This window comes from Cygnus atratus, chromosome 5 (assembly GCF_013377495.2).
Source record: "Cygnus atratus isolate AKBS03 ecotype Queensland, Australia chromosome 5, CAtr_DNAZoo_HiC_assembly, whole genome shotgun sequence".
NCBI lineage: Eukaryota > Metazoa > Chordata > Aves > Anseriformes > Anatidae > Cygnus > Cygnus atratus.
The window spans coordinates 18,624,027-18,637,761 of record NC_066366.1 but is presented as its reverse complement, the minus strand read 5'-3'; positions in this window follow the sequence as shown (position 1 = coordinate 18,637,761).

Here is a 13,735-nt window from a genome sequence, read left to right as displayed (position 1 = left end):
GAAAACAAAGAACATCTATAAAGCAGATACGGCTGCCAGTTTAGGAGAAGACATTGCAATCAATACGAAGTCCTGTTTGAGTGTGATAGCAAATAGCCACAAGGTGGTAATGTTGCTCTACTTGAGCAAACCCATGCATTAGATTTGAAACAATACAAATGTTTCATTTACTTAGAATTGTAATTACAAACACCAGTAGAGTCTTTACAAACTAGGAAGTGAAAACAACCAATAAAGCATTGCATGTTTACTATTAGAGAGAAATGCAGTGGCTAAATGTCATATCTACTGTAAATTGTCAAAATTTTGTCTCTGTATCAGAATGACAAAAATTAAAGATATCAATGGAATAAAGGCAGGTAATAAAAAACACAAAATTCTTGTACAGTGGTTGTCTGGATGCTTCACTTACGTTTCAGTGAGAAATAATAAGAGAAAAACACTCATAAGTCAGGCCTTTTAAACTTGACCAAATGAAGTTGAATGACTGCATCAATTATCTGTGATAATTAAATGATTGTATCATGTGATTAATTTTTCACTTATCTTCTAGCTGTCCAATTCATGGTTAATAAGTGCTCCTCACACATTCTTTACCACAGGGATCAAACTCAAAAACCATCTGCTGTTCATGTGAGTGCCTGTGCCACATCTAAGCAGCCAAATCCCCAGGAGCTGTTGGGTAGGTACTTTCTGGTCCCTGGCATTCTGAGGGGATCCTGACCTCCTGTTATACTAAAATTTTGTCTGCATTGTGCAAGGGAATGCTGTACAGAGACATCTACACCTCACAAGCCAATTGGACCTGCTTCTCAGACCAAGGATTTCAGCGTGGTCCTGCAGTATGCTAAAGAGGAATAAGCAGAATTAGCTCTGTCCCCAGAAATCAGTGCTGTACACAGATGAATGCAGAATCCAAATGTGCAGAGCTGCCTGCTTTCTATTCCTCGCTATGGCTATACGTACTCATGATAGTCTACCTGGAAAAGATTAACAGCTCTTCAAGGATCATTCTGACAGAGATTAAAAGAGCTGTGGGTGCCCCCTCAGCTCTTTCCTTACATAAGCAGCATAGGCAAATGCCACATCTTTCTTCTGTGCAGTGAATACATTTCATATTCTGTTGCATTATTAGTGTTATTAGAGTGCTTATTGTCCTGAATGGTCATCACAATACAGATCTTCTGAAATAGCTAGTTCACAGAAACCAATTTAGAAAGTTACATCTTAATTTGTCATAATTCATCTGATACTCCTTTTGTATTTACCATGGAGAGATAATCAAAATCCAGTCAATCCAGCATTAAGAGTATCAAAAGAGGACTGAGCTGAAGTAGACAGAAAAGGATTAATGAGTGGGTACAGGGGAAAAGCCTGCCAATTCTCTTTAACAATTAGGCTAGCATTAGTGTGTGAGGTGGATGTGAATGGGATTAAATTATTAATAAAAGATCAAAGCTACAACTGATATTACATTATCAGCGCTTGTTTGAGCAAATTGTTAGAGATTGCTTCAGTTTGCTTAGGAAAAGATGGGAAAGAAAAAAAGGAGATTTCGGACTGTCTGTGACAAGAGTTCATCTGTCTGCTCCTGAAACTCGGCAGGAGGTGAGTGGAAAACTTGTTTAAAGCAAGCACAGGAAGAGAAAGGGAGTTGTGATATAGTAGGGCGTTAAAAAAAACTATTGGTCAAGGACAGTGGACTTTCTGCAGTACCTCACTGAAGCCTTTAAAAGATTGAACACTATAGTATTGAGGCCTATACCTGATAATCATGGCAAAACACATGACAATCCATCAGACAGCTAGAGAGCATGGAGATTGACTTCAATTTCATAAAGGGGAAAAAAATATTAGCAGGTGGAGCAGGTGGTTCAGGTTGATACAGCTGGAGAGGGACAGTTAGAAGGTAGCAAGGGTAAACGCAATCACTCTTCTAACAAGAGGAAGCAGAAGACCAAGCAGAATAATGGTATTGGGCTCCCCTGGGATCTGGTAAGTGGAGTTACTTGTGGATACTCTCTAAGGCATAAAGGACAGTAGATAGCAAGCAAGCAGTAACAAACACTATTAAACTCTCAGGAGCAAATTATCTTAAGACAAGGGAGAAGTATTTATACAGAAAAACAAACAAACAACACATTTTTGCTACTTCAGTAGTTTAAGTACCTGAAATTTGGAAAAAAAAAAAAAAAGGATGGGGGTGGGGTGTTCATGAAGGAAAAGGTCTGCAGTGAGAAAGAGTTCACAACTAGAAAAGAACGCAAGAGCCAAAAAGAGAAAGTACTTCTGTGTTTACAGAGAAGGACAAAGAAAATTATAGCCTGCTGCTAAATTGAAAGCAAGAGACAGTTAACACAGAGGGAATCATCACTATTCTACTTTCCAGGATTTGGCAGCTTAGATATCAAATAAACCAATTTATTGCTAACCCTAATCAAAAGTTATTATTCCAACCACTACATATATGTAGTACATATACTGCATACACAAACATGAGTTTTGTTAAAAAGAAATTAAATAAAAAATAAATAAACTTGGTGTGGTATTCTAGATCCTTCATTTAGAGAGAACACACCAAGTTACACTTTTCATCATATTCTCCACAGTCATGAAAGCCAAAAGTTGTTTAAAAATACATATAAAAGATTTTACCCAATCTGATGGTTCCAGCAAACACGACTTCAGGGAAAACCATGAGAACTGGCACAACAGATAGAGTTTGAAAATCAGAGGCCTTTATCAAGATTGATGCCAGTGAGAAACTTGCTGATTTCAGTGGAGTCTGAGTCTGACCAGAATGAAGAGGAAAGCTGATTGTGCCTAGTTTTGATGTGATATGTAGTAAAACAGAACATGGACGGATAAGTATTTCACTGATTTGAGAAAGATGCTTGAGTTAATAGAGAGCCCCATAATCTTCATAGCTGTAAATTGGCTGTAGTTTTAATGAGCTAACTCATGCTAGATTTATGCAAAATACTCTCCAGTGTTTCTTGCTATCACATCACCTTATAATACCAGTAACAGCTGCTTCCAAACCTACATTATTCCTCCCTTAAGAAGCAGCACAGTACTTGAAAACTCTTTTTATCACCCATAATATAGGAAAGTCAGAGGCCAGACTTCATCACTTTGAGGATTAGTTCATGAAATATCATCCTGGGTTCGTTCAATTTAAAAAAATAAAAAATAAATAAAATAAAAAAGAACAACTGATCAGCAGACACACACACAATAATCTTCTACACAACAGAGTTGGGTCAGTCTGTTTATGTTTCTTGTCCATAACGCAGCTCCTGGAACTCTAGATCCTTCTAGCTAGTTAAAATGAACCAAAGTTTCCCCTTGGGGATATGATTTTTCTCTTTTAAATTTCCTGAGTTCATATTGCCACTAAGCATGAGCAGACCAGCTGCGGAAAATTAATTTTTTTTCTTTCATTTTTTTAACTTCAGCTAGACCATTTTGGGGAAGGAAAAGTTACTTCTGTATTCCCAACATTTTTATTACTGTTTCTGTGTTAGCAGATCTGCTAGCAGAAAAATGAAAATGTAAGGTATGCTGAATTTAACATGCAGCAGTCCAGGCATAGAAAGCGATCCTATTTTCACTGTTTGCAAGATGTACATCACTGCACACAGTGATATTTTGTACATTAGAGTTCATCTTTTCTGAAATGTGGAAGAACAGTTAATTTCACTTCATTGTCAATACAATTCACATTAGTGCAGTGCTGGTTTCTGTCTATAAAGCAAATGGATAGCTTAAGCTAACCGCCTCAGGGAGAAGTTACCCTACCCCTCTGTCCTCTATAGCAAGTATGGTATTTAATAGTTATCGAAGCAGCATGCTCACATGTTATTTCCCTGATATTTCTTGCAATGAGTTATCTCAGCCATGATCTTGAAAGACATACAAATGAACCTTTTCACTTTTTCCCTCAAAGAATAAATTTTAGATAGCACATTAAACACTATGTGCATGATGTGACCCTCAGTAAATTGGAAGGCTTTCCTGAAATGAAATTGTGCAAAGAACTAATAAACATTAAAACCTCTGTGTTAGGGGTTTTTTGTTTGTTTGTTTTGTGTGTGTGTTTTTTTTTTTCCTAACAACACGTCATAGAGATCAGTGGAGTGAGACAGACAAATCATTAAAAGGAGTGCTTCTCAAAGTCTGTTGTAACAGAAGAAAACATAAGTTAATTAATAAAGTCCAGACTGGAAACAGAAGAGATCTCATAGTTTGACCAGACTGGTTCATGGAAAAAATAAAAAGCTTGATTTCCAAAATGCTTACTTATTTCTCATTACAAGCTACGGACAAAACAAATGGTGTAAAATGTTAAAAATCAGACGTGAAGTTTTCTGCGGTGATGGAACTGAAATTACAATGCTTTTCTCTGGTTCAAACTTGAAAATAAAACAAAACAATTCCCTTTTATGATGTTATTAAAAAAGAAAGTAATAATAATAATTAGAAAAAAAAAAGACTGCGAAAAGCTGTCTTCTTTGTCTCAGTCTTTACCAGCAATACTGGCCTTCAGGAAATCCCAGGTCCCAGAGGCCAGGGAGGCTGGAGCAAGGAAGATTAACCCTTGGAGGAAGAGGACCAAATCAGAGAATACTTAAACAAATTGGACATACACAAGTGTATGGATCCTGACGGGATGCACCCATGGGAGCTGGCAGATGTCATTGCCAGGCCTCTCTTGATAACCTTCGAATGATCACAGCCACTGGGAGAAGTGCCCAAAGACTGCAGCAAAGCAGACATCACTCCTATCTTCAAGAAGAGCAAGAAGGAGGACTCAGGGAACTACAGGCCAGTGAGCCTCGCCTTGATCCCTGGGAAGGTGATGGAGCACCTAATCCTGGAAACCATTTCCAGGCACACAAAGGAGAAGAAAATCATCTGGAGTAGCAAGCGTGGATTCACCAATAGGCAAGTCATGCTTGACCAACTTGATAGGCTTCTATGATAAGACTTCCTGGTAGTTGAGGAAAGAATAGTGGATATTGTCTACCTAGACTTTAGGAAGGTCTTCAATGCTGTCTTATTGGAATGAGATCCTCATATGCAGCTGTTGTTGTATGGTCAGTGAAGTGGACAGAAAAGTGGCTGAGTGGCTGGGCCCAAAGGGTGGTGATCAGTGGAGTCCTGGTGGACACCAAGTTGAACATGAGTCAGCTGTGTGCCACTGCTGCAAAGAAGGCTGATGATATCCTGCACTAAACTGGCAAATTATCACCAGTGGGACAAGAGAGGCGATCCTTCCCCTCTACTCAGTGTTGGTGAGGCCACGCTTGCAGTAATTGGTCTGGGCTCCCCAGTACAAGTACAAGCTCCCTGTGGACATACTGAAGAGAGTCCAGTGGAAAGCCATTGAGTGGATTAAAGGACGGGAGCATTCCTCCTATGAGGAGAGGCTGAGAGCTGGGACTGTTCAACCTGGAGAAGAAGAGGCTCAGGTGGATATGATCGATGTCTATAAATACCTTGTGGGAGGGTGCAGAGAGGACAGAATAAGGCTCTTTTCAGTGGTGCCCAGTGCCAGGACCAGAGGCAATGGGCACCAACTGGAACACAAGAGTTTCCCTCTAAACATCAGGAAGCATTTCTGTGCTGTGCAGTTGATGGAGCCCTGGCACAGGCTGCTCAAAGGCTGTGGAGTCTCCCTCTTTGGAGGTCTTCAAAAGCCACCCAGATGTGGTCCTGGGCAACTTGCTGTGTGTGTCCCTGCTTTAGCAGGGAGGTTGGACCAGATGACATCCAGAGGTCCTTTCCAATCTCAACCACTCTCCAATCTTGAGAGCTTCTCTTGCTTTTTGCTCAAGTAACTAACTTCCACCAGTAGACTTAACTTTTAAAAAGAAGTTTGTGAAGCCCTAAGGAGTGGATTTCTCAATGTAACAAGCATTAATGTGATGTCCTCTGAAATTAAGATTCTTTGAAGTGTCTGTATTTACCTACTCATATCAGTAGTCCTCCCTTGAACGTAAGCTTTAGCGTTCCCTCACAATTGATGCTTTAAGAATGTGTTATGTATATGGAGATTTGAACTGTTTTGTTCTTAACACCTTTGTGGATTGCTGGGGAATAAAATGGAGGAGGAGACAAAAAAAAATTTGCTGTGGCATTGCAGTCATCTCTGATGTGATTATCACTGCTTAACATTATGCAGGTCTGGTCACCTCATATAGCAAAGGAAATGGTGGATGTAGAACAAGTACTGAGAAAGCCAAGTATGGAGTAGATTCCATTAGAAGGATAAATTAAATACAATAGATAGCTTCTGTTTAGAAGGAATATAAACAGATTATTAAAATTTGACAGTTCTACAAAATCACAAATAGGGAGAAAAAGTCAATATGGAACAATACTTGTACATCTCTCATAATGCAAAAGTTAGTGAGGTCAAGTTAAGCTAATGGAAATACTTTGTCATAGCACATTGAAGAGCTCATTACAACAGAAGACTGCAACAAATATATGGACAGATTAAAATCTAATCCCTGATGGAGTCTGTCTGATTACTAAACCTGCTTATCTAGATGCATTCTTTAACACTGGTGACCTCTTGAGACTCAGAGGATAGAGAAGTCTATTTCCTTAAATGCCTTTTTCCTCACACAGTTTTCTATAAATATCTATAACTAGCCATTATAAACAACCTAATGCTACGTGTGATGACTCAGAATGAATCTTGTGCTCTTAGGGCAGCAAAGGTTTTACATAAAAATTAAAAGCAGCTCAGATTTAAGTTCAGGATTTTGCATATGCTTAAAGTAATGTTTGGAATTGCAGAGCAAAACACCAGCATATCTTTAAAGTTTTAGAGCAAGATGTGAAGTCACTAAAACAATCGGGTCTTTTCAGATGAAGTCACTGTTTCAGAGTGGTAAATAGTTGTAAAACTGCCCATTTTTCTTGGAACAGTTTCAGTAACTTATTTATCACCTACCTGGTAACTCTCTGAAATTGTAATTGAACACACATAATAAAGAAAATCATTTGGTTAAAACAAAGCCTAAAAAGCACTGTAATCACTGCTAGAGAAAAAATAACATTGGATTCAACTTGTCAGAATATTACCAGTTTGAGAACTAAAGAGCATGTGTACTGATACATTTAGGCCTTGAGCTGGTACCAGATTTGAAAATAACACTTTCCTGCCTCACCACAGGAAATTACATTTAAACAAGGTTTTTGCTTTATAGGAATGCATTTGCCTGTGTTTTCTGGACCTGAAGAGTAGTTGAGGAAGCCTGGAATAATTGTGGAAGAAGCAGTTGCTGCTCATCTTGCCTTTCATCGTCCCAGTGAGAGAGAGGCAACTGACATATGGCATTACGACATCTCGATGCTAGCCCAAGATTATCCTTCTTTGAAGAATAATCCTGTGACCAGTTAAATTTACCTCAGGCCTATTGTGTGTGCACCTCAAAAATATTTTTATTTCAAGCTGAACCACTTAAAGGTCATTCTAGTAATGTCTTTGCCTAGAATAAAACTCCTTAAGCAAGTCAGACTTCAGACATTGGAACTCAAAGGGCAGGTAGCATTACAGCAGTAACTCTTGGGCCATCAATCACTCTGAAATGTTCTTGAAATACTGTACATAAACCCTTAAAGTCAAAAGAGTAGGTCAGATGTAGTCCTCAATTTCTAGAGCAAATCCAAAGATACTGAGTAGATGATTAAGCCTTGCTTCTTCAAGTACATTATTAATTCAAATGTCTTGTTTTCAAAGATATTTTTAGAGGGGCTGCCTACTCAGTGACATACTGTTGGCAAACAGAAGAAAACTTCACATTCTTCTCAGTTATTACTTACAAGCACTTGTCTTTGCCTGGTTATTTAATATAATGAGATGATTGCTTACTAGGAAGATTCCTCTAAGTATCACTAAAGCAAGGCTAGCACTAACTAGCCTTAAAAATAATGAGAACTGGCATTTAAAACCCTGCAATAAAATGCGTAGTTCAGAATTATTTATCTAGTGCCGCAAGAGCCACATGACAAAAAAACCAAAACAAACAAAAAAAACACACTATATGGATGTTTCCTTCTTCTAAAAACTTGGAGATTAAGTTTTAGTTTACTAGCTTGCATAAAATCATATAATCTACAAACTTAGCTTTCGTAAGTGCTTCCTAGCCAAAGAATTCCATGTCATGCTTCTAGCTGTAAATAGCTGATGGTGCCTGCTACTTCCTCACAAGAAACTATATCACAAATTCACAAAATTTAATCAATTCAGAGGAATATAATAACTTCTAAAGATCCTGACCCCTCAGAGCTAATTACCACTCCTTTCCCACCATACATCAGTCTGAAAATACCCTCAGACAAATAGTTAGCTTGACCTCATCTGCAATCTAAGTACAGCCTGCAAACCAAGACTCTTGTCCAAATCACACCAGACAAAGTAGTGATTGCGCATTGAAGATGAAAAGGAGCTGTCAATAAGCAAGTGTGGTGGATGTGGATGTTGTTCGTTTTATGATATTGGAAGATACATTCTGGGTTATTCATCTCTATTGTACATACACAAGTGAGAGCGGCACCTGAAAGGCAAGAATTCCTCTGTCTGGACCCAGTCTCTTTCATACAATTTATGCCTGTTGCTTTGAACTGAATGCTGTGTTGAAACAGTTTTTCTGACTTGTTTCTCTCGTTTATCACTAGATGGCAGGAGACATGCCTCTGACAATGATGAACAGTATTACAAACTTAATCTAGAGGACTTCTATGTATTTTAAAAAGTAATTTTTAAAGAAAAACATTCATAACTTACAAGTGTGTATTAGTTATAGCTGCTACTTTGTTGATTTTTTTCATCATATTAAAAGCAAAATCCTTGAAAAACAGGAATATTGTTTGCTGGTGTCGGTAGTTCTAACTCCATGGAATTATATACTCTGCAGAGGATCTATTCCCTGGTTTGGTACACCAACTTAAATTTAGGGAAAATAGATTGATTAAGGCCAGAATTTTCAAACAAATTTATTAAGTGAAGGAAAAATGTTAGAACATAGAAGAGACGAAAAAAAGATGTATGCCTATGCATTTCTACTAAAGCTAGAAAAAAAAAAGTGTACATAATATATACATTATATATATACACACATGCCCATGTTTCTCTCTCTCTATATATGTGTGTGTGTGTGTGTGCGTACATGCGATTGGAACAAACGAAATGATCAACAACATAAACTTACTCCTAGAGACAGAGAAGCACTATGGCATTCCCCTTAATATGAATAAATAAATAAATCTGATAATCTCAAATACCAATGTTTTTGTTGCTACTCTAATTTTTACAAATAATGGTGACTAAGAGAGCTCTATTAACAATTCAGATATTATTACTGGACTTTGACAATACATAACCTATACCCTCTCCATAATTATATCAGCACTAGCACTGACAGCTTCCAAATCATGGCAGACCTGCAGCAACCTCTGAATATTATTATTATTATTATACTCACTGCAGTCAGAATCTCTCATGAATTACCTCTTTCTGCTTTTGACAGTATGTAAATCTTAATAGGCTTCTTAACAAGGCATAAAAGAAAAGATAAGCAATGAAATGAGGCTGGATTAATGATATGAAAATGAAAAACATGTAAGTAGGGACAGCTCCACACTAAAGTAGCTTTCTATTGTCTCCAATCCTCTGGGAGAAGTCCTATATCAGAGAGATATCATATTTTCTTCTATCACTTCTCATCATTAAAAATAAATAAATTAATAAAATAAATTGTTTTTGATGTAGTTACTTTGATCCTATTTGATTTCTAGTCATTTCAAAGGAGCCACTTTTTTCACCATAAATATTGCTAATAAATGACAACTCCATACAACATTTGCTAAGATGCTTGCATCAAAGGAATTTAGCTTAAAATGACACTTTTCCCACCTGTTGCGTTAACCGAGCTACCTGTACTCAGTTGCTGGGCTTTGTAATCAAAGCAATTTGGAGCACCAGGTTATTCTTTTTAGTTTTTTACATTGTATATTCCACCACTTTTTTTTTTTTCTTTTTCTTTTTAACCTCTCTCCTACTCCAGGGCTATCAGCTTGCACTCAGCAATTCAAACATGACATATTAAGGCAAGAGAAAGTAAAATTTGCAGGCAGAACTTGCATCAGGCATCATCAACCCAAGCTGCAGGTCTCAAACAACCAAGTGGCACCCTTTGTCTATGAATGTTGACACTGCATAATACCAGCTTTTCAGTAACCCTTCCAGACTATTTAGGATTGAATTGCTAGCTAAGTTTACAGGGAATGGCCTGTCCGTTGTTCCTCACCTGTTATATTAAACATCTAATATTGTATAAGAGAAAACGTGAAACGTCACATTTTCCCCAAAGCCACATAGAAAGGTAAAAACTCAAACACAAATTCTGTAGCACACAGACTAATTAGAAGCTGGTATTCAGGAGGTCTGCCATGTGAACAAGTTTTTACCTATTTACCTCAGGGTAAAAATAAATCCATACCAGCTTCTCTGGACCATCCAGTTTAAAGAAAAATGCACAGTTTGCATAATGAATCTACTTCAAAGACAGAAAACCATGATTTTCAAAGTACAGAACAGAACCTCATTCACTTGTTTCAAATACATTTTGTCCATACTGGTTAACATGAACACAAAAGATCCTTTTATTATTATTATTATTTGTTTTATTTTTATTTTTACCTTTAGGTAGCAGGAATTTGTGGCTAAAAACCATGACTTTGTTTCCATGTTCTGTCCAAATGTGAAAACTTCCCCTCCCCCACCCAAATAATGTAATTATACCTTAATGTTTCTCTTGTTACAAAGAATTGAAGCATTACATTGCCTTTTACCAGCCTCCTTGCTAGGACAGAATACAGAGGGATGTGTTTCTAGCTGCAGTAATTACCTTAATTTTGTAGGAACATAAGATTGCTGTGTAATCGGCTATTACTAATGCAATTACTCTGAAAAAATGACTCACAATGAGATGTGTCAGGGGTGCTTCTACATCAGCACAGATTGTAGTAATTTAATAATGAGTCACATTTGGTCTCTGAAGTGGGTAATACTGAATGGCAAATATCCACACTCCAATGAAGATTTATGGAAGCATTATTTTGGGGGGGGTATGCTTATAGGATATGCTACTGTTTTTTGCAAATTCACCATATACCTCTTCCTCTCCCTCACATGTTAGCAGTATTGCTGTAATTTTTACTCCAGTAGACACCTCAACTGGGATCTGGGCCTCACTGTGTTAGGTCTGTGCTCAGGATCTGATATTCCTGACTCTTTCTAAAGGCCTAAGATCCTACTGAAGTAAATGGAGAGACTTTGGATGGGTTATGGACTGAGACCTAAATAACTGGCAGACTAAAGAAAAACAGTAAGGGGGCCTGTTATCCTGCTTTACAGAACAGACAAGAGCTATAATTCAAGGCCCTTTTCCCTAAATCACAGCCATAGAAATTCAGTGAATCTCTCTCAAGACCAGACAGGAAGCCTAGAGCAGAGCTAAGAAGAGGACTCAGGTCCCTGAAGTCTCCATTTTGCTCCTTAGCCACAAACCATGCCCTTTCTGTAACACAGAGCTCTGTGCTGTGCAATGAATTAATAACATTTGTTAACTACTAGCACTTCTCAGAAGGCCTGTCTGACATAGCTTCATTAGTTACTGACAAGGACTGTAAAAAAGAACTCTAATGAGTAAACAACAAAGTATGCCACAGCAGGTTGCCATGCTGCAATATTTGGGATGGAGACCATCTGTACTGTGTACAGGTACCCTATTCATTGATTACAAGCAGCTCTGCAGAATGAAGTGACTTAATTGCTTTACCCCAGAAACAGAAATACAGACATGCCCAAAATACCAAACTTTTATACAACTCCCACTTTATACACCTCTCACTGCAATGGCTATTGTAATTCTTTTTTTTTTCCCTTGTTTTTTTCTTTTAATTCCTGAAACTAAAAAATAAAAAATTAAGAACAATCACCTAAAGACAGAGATCAAATGATGACACTATACTAGATTTCTATCATACAGTAAGCTACTGCTATCAGTGCAGTAAAATACAATGCAATGTATCTAACAATTTTAAGTGTGTACAAAGTTCATCGCTTTCAGTAATATTCATTACTTGTTAAGTATGCATACAGATACCCAGACCTGTCCAGGGTTAACCCAACAGGGCAACAGCGTGAGAAATTGCCAGATACTGCAGACAAGGGAAGGGCTAAAAGTCAGCAGACCAACCTCAACCTGGGCTAAACTAATAGATAATAACAGGACAAATTTCTAGATGTAAAATACTGAAAGTGCAGAGTCAGGAACTCCCTTTGGATGAAAACTGAAAAGACAGTGAGAAGACGTGCTGACTTACTGGGGTCACTGGCAAGGATGAAACTACCAAACAAGGATGGAAAAAAAATCAGCAAAACTGGGAATAGAGAATAAAGAATAAAATGGTGGTGGACTGTTTATTTGAGAGGGAGTAAAATGGGTCCCTGCTGAAGAGATCTGTGCCTAATCAAAACAACCTGGAACAGCACAATAAAACTATTGTTCTGACCACATTCTTAAGACCCCAGTGCTGTGAGAAGCCTTGATGGGGGCCTCCATTATCACTCAGGAGCTCCATTTAAGCTGAGGCCTTTGCTCCTTCCTGAACTACTTCACAGATACAACTGGGCCCAGCTATATACCATGTTGATGCTGACTCACTGATTTAAATTCCTGGTATGACATAGTATTTACTTCATCACTATGGACTTGTTGGGCAACAAGTAGGACCATAGGCTAATTTTGTTACACGAGACACAAGAGCTCATCTGCTCTTCTTGATGAGGTACCATGCATGTTGTTGGTGCAGTTTGTAGGCACACAGGGCTGGATCTTCAAACACAGTCCCTTGCTGCTGATGAGTCATGTCTGCGTTCGGTTTAGAAGGGCCCACAAAACATCCACGTTACATTTCCCAAACTTGCCAGCAATTTCTTGTACATTTCACACATAAATCAAGAGATTCAAAACAGTACTGTGCCACAGAAAGAGTCAGAGATTGAGGGCACCAGCAACATCAAATGTCTTTGAACTGGCAGACATAAAAAAAAAAAAAAGACCTACATGACATAAGAAAACAAGCAAAACAAATTCCCCTGAATTTCCTGTCTCATGTGGATGAAAATTCTTTCATGATCCCAAAGTGATTAATTCAGGCCTGCACATTTAAACATTTTAATACCTCTGAGAAAGTGAATACAGTCTGCCTGCTTCTTGCCTCAACATCTGTTCATGTTCAGTACTGAGGGGTTCTAAGAATGAAATAGCAAGAAGAAATATTTCTCTGGGTGCCATAGTTGAGTAGCAGAAGCCGTAAGTATGAGATTCATGCAAGGCAAATATAACATAATCTACTAGCTCTGCTTTCAAAAGTCCCTTGAATATGCGAATGTACAGATACCTAAACTCTTATACAACATACATAATATACTGTCTCCAGGAAATATGTTTTAATTACGCAATTCTTTCCATATATTCATGAGGTTCTATTTTTAAATTGTTCAGATTCCTGGCCCACACTATATCCAGAAGAGTATTCTAACCCTTTCTCCTTGAATGGTTAGGAGAATTTATTTTCCATTCTAAATTTATGTGATTTGTACTGCCATCTTTTATCTTAAACAGCTTCTATTCCTCTTTGATATTTATAC